The following is a 9775-nucleotide window of genomic DNA, read 5'->3' as shown; positions in this document are numbered from 1 at the left end:
GAGTATCCTCCATCATGTTGTGTAGCACGATGACTGTGCTAAATGGGACGGACTTGGAACAGAGATATTAGGAACTGCAGACGCTGGAGAATCTGAGATAAATGGTGTCGAGCTGGACGAACACAGCAGGCCAAGCAGCATCAGAGGAGCAAGAAAGCTGACGTTTTGGGCCGAGACACTTATTCAGAAAAAGAAGGGTCGAGGCCCGAAACATCAGCTTTCCTGCTCCTCTGATGCTGCTTGGCCTGCTGTGTACATCCAGCTCTGCACCTTGTTATCTCAGACGTGGAACAGATGTAGGAACTCAAAACAGGGCATCTATGAGGCGCAGTGCGCCATCAACAGCAGCAGAATTATATTCCAGCACAGCGTGTAACCTCGTGGCCTGGCATATCCCGCACTCAACCATTACTATTAATCCAGGGAATTGACACTGATTCAATGGGTAGTGCAGGAGGGGATGCCCTGAGCAGCACTAGACATGCTAAAGATAAGTTGACAATCTGGTAAACCTACCAAACAGGACTGCCTGCATACCAAGCAGCAGCGAGAGATAGAGCAACATTTCCATCAACCAATAGATCAGATCTAAGTTCAGCAGTTCTGCCACAACCAGTCGTGAATGGTGACGGACAATTCAAGAACTCACTGGAGAAGACACCACAGAAAAATCACCACCATTACTGATGGGGGAGCCCAGCACATCCACCAGAAGACTACAACATTTGCAGCAATCTTTAGCCATAAGTGCAAAGTGGATGACCCATCTCAGCCTTCTCCAGTGATCCTGAACATTACAGATTCCAATCCAGCAAAGTTGATTCATTTCACATAATATCAAGAAATAGACGAATAGTGCAAAGGCTATGGGCTCTGCCAACATTCTGGAAATAGTACTGATGAATTGTGCTCCAGAACTTGCCACCCACCAAGCCAAGCTGTTCCAGTAATGTTATAGTACTGGCATCTATCGACAATGTGGAACATTGCCCAGGTGCGTTCAGCACAAAAACACAGGGCACAACCCGGCCAAATTCCCACTCAGTCTACTTTTGATCATGAAAATGACGAAAAGCGTCATAAACAATGTTATTCAACAGCAGTTGCTCAGCAATAACTTGCTCAGTGATGCCCAGTTTGGTCTCCGTCAGGACCACTCAGTTTGTGACCTTGTTACAGACTTGATTAAAAAATTGACAAACATCTGAAACCCAGAGGTAAGGTGAGAGTGACAGTCCAGTCCCGCACCGAGACCACCTTGCTCCACCACAGCGAAATCACCCGACTCCACAATAGTCTCAAATCATTTGCTGAAATTCTCATCCATTCCTGTGTTACCTTTTGAATTAACTGACAAAATCCACTGAGCTGGCCTCCCACATTCAATCTTCCTGTAATCTCAAAAATATCTAAAATTTTGCTGTCCATGTGCTTAATTGTACTAAAACTTGTGCATCCATCAAACGACTCCGATTTATGAGCAACATTTTAACATTCTCACACTGACAGTGATCATCTCTATTTTGCTGCATCACACAACTTTTTGAGACCTCGACGGCACGGTTAATTTCAGATTCCAACAATGTGTTTTTTGCCTTGCTTCACCATTAGTGGCTTTTTCTACAGTTGCCAAGGCAACACAGTTTGGAATTCCCACCTGAAACCTCTCAGGTCCGGCTTTAAGACATTCCTGAAAGCCTGCTTATTTGATGACATGATGTCGCCTGTAGCCTCATGAGATAAGTTCCTTGATAAAAATTTTGTGAAATTATAAATGTGATATAAATGTTTTTTTGTTGGGGGAGTGTGTTATGTGAGGGCAGAGCTACCTATTGTTAGTCCCCATTAACAACTATTAGTCCTCCCAGCCAGATCGTTACCAACTCCTTTGTCTGTCCAACTGCCCATCTGCCTTCCGAACTACTGACTCAACCTGCAAGTTGACCTTGAGCGAATCCTGGACTAGAACTCCCAAGTCTCTTTGCGCTTCAGACTTCTGAATATCCCACCCATTTAGGAAATAGTCGGTACCACGATTCTTCTTTCCAAAGTGCATGACCTCACACTTTCCCACATTGTATTCATCCGCCACTTCTTTGTCCACTCTCCTAACCTGTCCAAATCCTTCTGCAGCCTCACCGCATCCTAAATACTAACTGTTCCGCTATCTATCTTTGTATCATTTGTAAACTTAGCCAGAATGCCGTCAGTTCCTTCACCTAGATCATTAATGTATAAAGTGAAAAGTTGTGGTCCCAACACTGACCATGGTGGAACACCACTTGTCACCAGCTGCCATCCTGAGAAGGACCTTTTTAACTCCAATGCCTGCGTTGTGCCAGACAGTCAATCTTCTATCCATACTCGTACCTTTCTTCTAATACTATGGGCCCTTAGCTTATTCAGCTGCCTCTTGTGTGGCACCTTGTCAAAGGCTTTCTTGAAGTTCAGGTAGATAATACCTATTGGCTCTCCTTGGTCTAACCTGCTCGTTAGCAGCCAAGCATGTGTCCCGTCATTCATTGCCCCCAATAAAGATGGTGGTGGCCACTCGTGCCGATCGCCATTCGAGGACCTTTACTGTGTACTGCAAACATCGGACAGGGAGTTTGAAATTTGTGTTTTCCAACGTGCATCAAGTGTTTTTAAACCCTCTCAGGTCACACTAACACCATTTCCCTCCTACTTTCTGCTGTTTGTCTTTCTGTACCATGTCCTGCACTTTCTGCACACTTCAGAGCCTTGGTTGCAGTGAACCTGCGCTGCACACGACCACGATCACGTCACGTGGTTTATTCTGGTCCGACCCTCATTCATTCCGATTGGTTGGAGGACCAGCCGCCACTGTACAGTCACAACAAAAATAGAAGTTGCTGGAAAAGCTCAGCAGGTCTCGCAGTACCTGTGAAGAAAAGAAATCAGAGTTAACGTTTCAGGTCCTGTGACCCTACTTCAGAACTGATGGTAGCTGGGAAAACGTTGGTTTATATGTAGAATATAGGGAAGGGGATGGAGTAATTGATAGGATAGACCCCGAAGAGAGAGATGTGCAGTTGGACAGACAAAGGAGTTGATAACGATCTGGCTGGGAGGGTGAATTGTTGTTAATGGGGACTAACAATAGGTAGTTCTGCCCTCAACTACCGTCCCTCCAAGAAAACAAAGACAGAATCCCACTTGTCCTCATATATCACCCCACTAACCCCTGTATCCAATGTATCATTGTCCACCATTTCTGCCACCTGCAGTCTGACCTTACAACCAAAGATATATTTCCCTCCACACCGCTATCTGCCTTCCATAGGGACCGTTCTCTCCGCCACTCCCTCGTCCACTCCACAGTCCCCACGAGACCCAGCACCCCCAGCATCTTTCCCTACAACTGCAGGAAGTGCTACACCTGGCCCAACATTCACCCCCTTACCTCCATAAAAGACACCAAACAAACCTTCTTCATCAGAAAGAGGTTCACCTGCATACCCATCAATGTGGTCTCTTGTATCTGCTGCTCCCGACGGACCCTCCTCTACATCGGTGAGACCGAGTGGAGGCTTGGAGACAACTTTGTAGGGCACCTGCTCTCTGCTTGCGAAAAGTGACAACACCTTCCAGTTGTGAACGACTTCAATTCCCCCCGCCCTCTCCCTTAGTGACATGTCCATACTGGTCCTTCTCCAGTGTCACAATAACGCCACCCGCAAAATGGAGCAGCACATCTCATATTGCGCCTTGGGAGCGTACAGCCCAATGGACTAAATGCAGATTTTACCAGTTTTAAAATCTCCCCACCCCCGGCCTGATCCCATGATCAACCCTCCTTCTCACCCCCGCCTCCTTGACTTGAAACAACCTGTCCATCTTCTCTCCCACCTATCCGCTCCTCCCACCTCACTGACAGATCCTCACCAGTCCCTACCTGCACTCACCTGTCCCCATCCCACCTACCTTCCCCAGCCCCACCCCTCCTCTCTCTCTATTTATTTATGAGCTCCCTTCACCTTCCCCGATTTCCGAATCAGGGTCCTGACCTAAAACGCCAACTTTCCTGCTCCCCTGTTGCTGCCGAGCCTGCTGTGTTCCTTCAGCTCCACACTGTGTTATTCCTGAACATTGAGGAAGGTCCAAGTTCGTCAGAGCTCCTTCGAATCTGGAAAGGATCTTGCACAGTGGAAAGTAGCTATTTTGACCAAAAGTATTTAAAACAGGATGGAGAGGAGTCACAGAGACAGAGAAATGTACAGCACGGATACAAAACCCTTTGCTCCAACTCATTCATGATATCCAGAAAGCGCAAGTTAATCTAGTCCCATTCGCTGGCATTAGACCCATATCCCTATATACCCTTCCTATCCATATACCCATCCAAATGTCTTTTAAATGTTATTTTGGTCCGAGAATCCATCACTTCCTCTGGCAACTTACTCCATAAATGCACCAGCCTCTGCCTGAAAAATTTACTCTTCGGTTCTTTTTAATTCCGTTCCCCCTTGCCTTAAACCTACACCCTCCAGCTTTGGAATCTCCTACCCTGGCAGAATACCTTAACTATTCACCCTATTTATGCCCCTCATGATTTTATAAACTTCTGAAAGGTCACATCTCAGACTCCGATTCTCCAGGGAAAGTAGCCCCAGATATTCAGCTTCTCCCTATATCTCAAACCTTCCAACCCCGCCAAAATCTTTGTAAGTCTTTTCTGAACGGTTTCAAGTTTCACAACATCCCATCCTGTACCAGGCAGACCAGAAACGAACGCAGTATTCCAAAAGTGGCCTAACCAATCTCCTGTACAGCTGCAATATGACCTCCCAATTCCTATCCCCAATGCACTGACCAAAGAAAAAAAGCACAGCACACGTCTCCTTCACTGTCTTGTCGACCTGTGAATCCACTTTCAAGGAACTATGAACCTGCACTCCAAGGTCTCTTTGTTCGGTAACATGACACAGGATATTGCTTAGTGCTGCCCTGATTTGCCTTAACAAAAAATAGCGTCTCAAATGTATCTAAATTAAACTGCCAATCCTCAGCCCATCTGACCAAGGTCTCATTTAATCTGAGGTCTTCACGGGTTATAATCTCTGGATTGCTGCCCGAGCCACGTGCAAATTGGCACAAGGGAGGCGAGGATCAGGGAAGGAAACACGTGGTTAAAAGAGTGGTGTGGGAAACAGGGTTCCCTTTTCATGGGGCACTGGCATCAGTTCTGGGACAGGAGGGATCTATACCGCTGGGATGGAGTCCACCTGAACAGGGCCGGGTCCAGTGTTCTGGCGAAAAGTGTAAATAGGTTGGTCAATCGGACTTTAAACCAGTAAATTTGGGGGAAGGGAGGAGTGAGCGTAGACGGAGAATAATAATTCATGGAAGGCAAAGCAGCAGGTTAGCAGGTGACGAGGAAGCTTCAACGCCATTGAAAATTAGTAAAAAAGGTTAAAGGGAAAGAGAACTCAAGAGCTGTTAGTAGTGGAGGTGATCAGACCCAAAAAGAAGGTGCAAGAAATGGCATAAGGACACTTTATTTGAATGCTCGCAGCATTTGAAACAAGTTGGATGAGTTGACGGCGCAAATCATGGCAAATGGGTATGATTTAGTGGCCATTACAGAGACGTGGTTGCAGGATGGTCATGACTGGGAGTTGAATATCCAGGGGTATCAAACTGTTCGGAACGACAGACAGGAAGGTAAGGGAGGTGGTGTCGCTCTGATTTTTGAGGATGATATCAGGGCGGTAGTGAAAGATGATGGAGGTTCTATTGAACAAAAAGTTGTATCCATTTGGGTGGAAATTAGGAATAACAGGGAGAAGAAGTCACTGATAGGTGGGGTCTATAGGCCATCAAAAAACGACATCGTGGTGGGGCGGGCTATAAACATAACAATAATTAATGCATGTGAAAATGTTACAGCAATTATCATGGGGGACTCTAATCTATGTATCCATTAGTCAAACCAGGTCGGTCATGGCAAACTTGCGGAGGAGTTCATAGAATGCATAAGCGATAATTTCCTTGAACAATATGTAATAGAACCTACGAGGGAGCAAGCAATCTTAGATCCAGTCCTGTGTAATGAGACAGCAATAATTAATGATCTCACAGTTAGGGATCCTCTTGGAAGGAGCGATCACAGTATGGTCGAATTTAAAATACAGATGGAGCATGAGAAGGTTAAATCCAGTACCAATGTCCTGTGCTTAAACAAAGGAGACTATGATGGGATGAGGGAGGAGTTAGTTAAGGTAAAATGGGAGCAAAAACTTGATGGTGGGTCAATTCAGGAACAGTGGAGGAATTTCAAAACGATTTTTCACCGTGGTCAGCAGAAGTATATTCCAGCGATAAGGAAGAGCTGTAGGAAAAGAAATAGTCAACCATGGATGTCTAAGGAAATAAACGAAAACATCACATTGAAAAAAACATACACAAAAGCAAAGATTAGTGGGAAACTAGTAGACTGGGAAATCTTTAAAGGCCAACAGAAAGCCACAAAAAAAGTTATAAAGAAAAGTAAGATAGATTATGAGAGTAAACTAGCTCAAAATGTAAAAACAGGCAGCAAAGGTTTCTGTAAATATGTAAATCATAACAGTGTGGCGAAGGTAAACATTGGTCCTTTAGAGAATGAGTAGGCCAGTTTAATAACTGGGAATGAGGAAATAGCCAAGGCATTAAACAGTTATTTTGTGTCAGCCTTCACAGTGGAAGGCACAAATAATATGTCGAAAACTGATTGCAAGAAGGTTATAGCAGGTGAGGACCGAGAAACTATCCTTATCACTAAGGAGGGAGTGTTGGGCAAACTAATGGGGTTAAAGGTAGACAAGTCTCCAGGCCCTGATGAAATGCATCCCAGGGTGCTAAAAGAGGTGATGGGGAAACAGCAAATGCACTAGTAATTATGTAACAAAATTCGCTGGACTCTGGTGTTGTTCCCGCAGAGTGACAAACAGCCAATGTGACGCCACTGTTTTAAAAAGGAAGTAGACAAAAAGCAGGTAACTGTCGGCCAGTTAGCTTAACTTTGGTAATGGGGAAAATGCTTGAATCTATCATTAAGGAAGAAATGACAAGACATCTGAATATAAATTCTCCCATTGGGAGCACCCAGCATGTGTTCATGAAGGGTAGGTCATATTTAACTAATTTGGTGGAATTCTTTGAAAACATTACTTGCATGGTGGACAATGGGGAACCTGTGGATGTGGTGTATGTGGATTTACAGAAGGCATTTGACAAGGTGCCACACCAAAGGCTGCTACATAAGATAAAGTTGCACGGTATTACAGGTAATGTATTGGCATGGATACAGGATTGGTTGACTGTTAGAATGCAAAGAGTAAGGATAAATGGCAGTTTCTCTGGTTGGCCGTCAGTGGCTTGTGGTGTGCCTCAGGGATCAATGTTGGGACCGCAATTGTTTACAATTTACATAGATGATCTGGAGTTGGGGACAAAGTGTGGTGTGTCAAAATTTGCAGATGATACGAAGGAGAGTGGTAGGGCAAAGTGTGCAGAAGACACTGAAAGTGTACAGAGGGATATAGATAGTCTAAATGAGTGGGCAAAGGTCTGGCAGATGGAGTACAATGTTGCCAAGTGTGAGGTCATACATTTTGGCAGGAATAACAGCAAAATTGACTATATTTTAAATGGTAATAAAATTGCAGCATTTTGCTGTGCAGAGGGATTTGTTTGTCCATGTGCATGAATCGCAAAAGAGTAGGATTGCAGGTGCAGCAGGTAATTAAAAAGGCACATGAAATTTTGTCTGCCATTGCTGGAGGGATGGAGTTCAAAAACAGGGAGGCTATGCTGCAGCTGTGTAGGGTCCTGTGAGGCCACACCTGGAGTACTGTGTGCAGGTTTGGTCTCCTTACTTGAGAAGAGATATACTCGCACTGGAGGGGGTGTAGAGGAAATTCACTCGTTTAATTCCAGAGTTGAGAGGATTGGATTATGAGGAGAGACTGAGTAGTCTGGGGTTATACTCATTGGAATTCAGAAGAATGAGGGGAGATCTTATAGAAACATATAAGGTTATGAAGGGAATAGATAAGGTGGGGGCAGGGAGATTGTTTCCGCTAGCATGTGAAACTAGGGCTCGAGGGCATCGCCTCAAAATAAAGGGAAGCAGATGTAGGACTGAGGTCAGGAGGAACTTCTTCACCCAAAGTGTTGTGAATCTTTGGAATTCCCTGCCCAGTGAAGCGGTTGAAGCTACCTCGCTGAATGTATTTAAGGCAAGGCGAGATAAATTTTTGAACAGTAAAGGAATTAAGGGTTATGGTGAGTGGGTGGGTAAGTGGAGCTGAGTCTCAAAAAGATCAGCCATGATCTTAGTAAACGGCAGGGCAGGCTCGAAGGGCTAGATGGCCTACTCCTGCTCCAAGTTCTTATGTTCTAATGTGAGAATGGCAGAGAAAAGTTGTGTCTGCCTGCCAGAATTGAAAGGGCAGAAAGTCCCACTGGGGTGGGAGGAAAGGAAAAATATCCATGCCAAAACTAATCAATATGAAATTGAAGCAAATCAAACAGATTTCTTCTGCACCTGTCTCTAATATTGCTTAGCATCCCATTGATGGATGTTGCATTCAGTAGAAATATTCAGCACTGTGAGAATTAACACAGTTCATTAATGGATGCGATTGCAACTGCAAAGTGGAAACCACGTGTGGACCTACAACTGTTTAAGCATCTGGAATGGTTCATGAGTTACTCTCTACATCTGGTACGAATGAATGCGTCTGTAGAACATTTGCGCAGTGATTGCCTTCCTTCTCAGAACAGGGCATGTGAACAGCTTCTCAGCACAGTGATTAACTCAGTTCTTTACGAAATCTTTCTGAAGTTTAAAAGGGTTCCAGCACTGAAACCATTGAAAGGTAACCATTCAGAGAGAAAGAGTTGATGAACATATAAGGTAACCTCTTGTCACGTACAAGGACCTAGTCTTTTATTTCCCCATTTTGAAGTCAATGCTCGTTCTGACTTTTTTGGGGCGTAATTGAATCTTGTCATACACACAGAAGTCATAAACATCAATTCAGCATTTACAATACTTCCGTGCGTCAACAGATGTACCGAGGACACAATCTCCCTCCCACGTACCTAGTAAGTTAGCTAGTATTGAAAATTATCATTTTGTCGATTAAGTTTCCATTCCCACAGAATCAAATAATCGTACCCCACAGAATCTGCACACTTTTATGAATATAACAATCCACTTAATCCTACTCATTTGGGCAGTCTTCATACAACTTATTCTTTTTTTGTCTCAGTCATCAACTCAATCTCATTTTAAAATATATTGACTATTTTGTCTCTCTCCATCTCACACCAGTTAATTACATTTCATAACCGTGTATTGAATAATGTATGAAATATTCTATTCGTTCAACGTTCACATTCTACATGTGACTAATATCTATCAATAAAGGATTATTATTTATCTTTATACATTGCATATCAACGCTTCGTTCTTTATGAAACGCCATTATCACACATGACTTTAACTTTAATTATATTTTGCAAAGAAAAAAAATTCGATTGCCCAACCAAATGACCATGAAATTATTCGAATCAGTATTTTCGCCACAATACTCATATCTTCTTTCGAAAGCACGTTTTCTAAAAATGATACATTTGTCTAGGAACGATAGGACAGGGAAACGAGTAAAGAAGTGTCGAAAAAGACTATAGGTAGGAGAATTGCGTGAGAAAGTGTTCTGAAAAAGGAGATGAATGTGACAAAATTGTGTTTGTTTACTTTGAA

Source organism: Rhincodon typus, chromosome 8 (genome assembly GCF_021869965.1).
Source record: "Rhincodon typus isolate 14 chromosome 8, sRhiTyp1.1, whole genome shotgun sequence".
NCBI lineage: Eukaryota > Metazoa > Chordata > Chondrichthyes > Orectolobiformes > Rhincodontidae > Rhincodon > Rhincodon typus.
Note: the sequence above shows the minus strand (reverse complement) of the source record.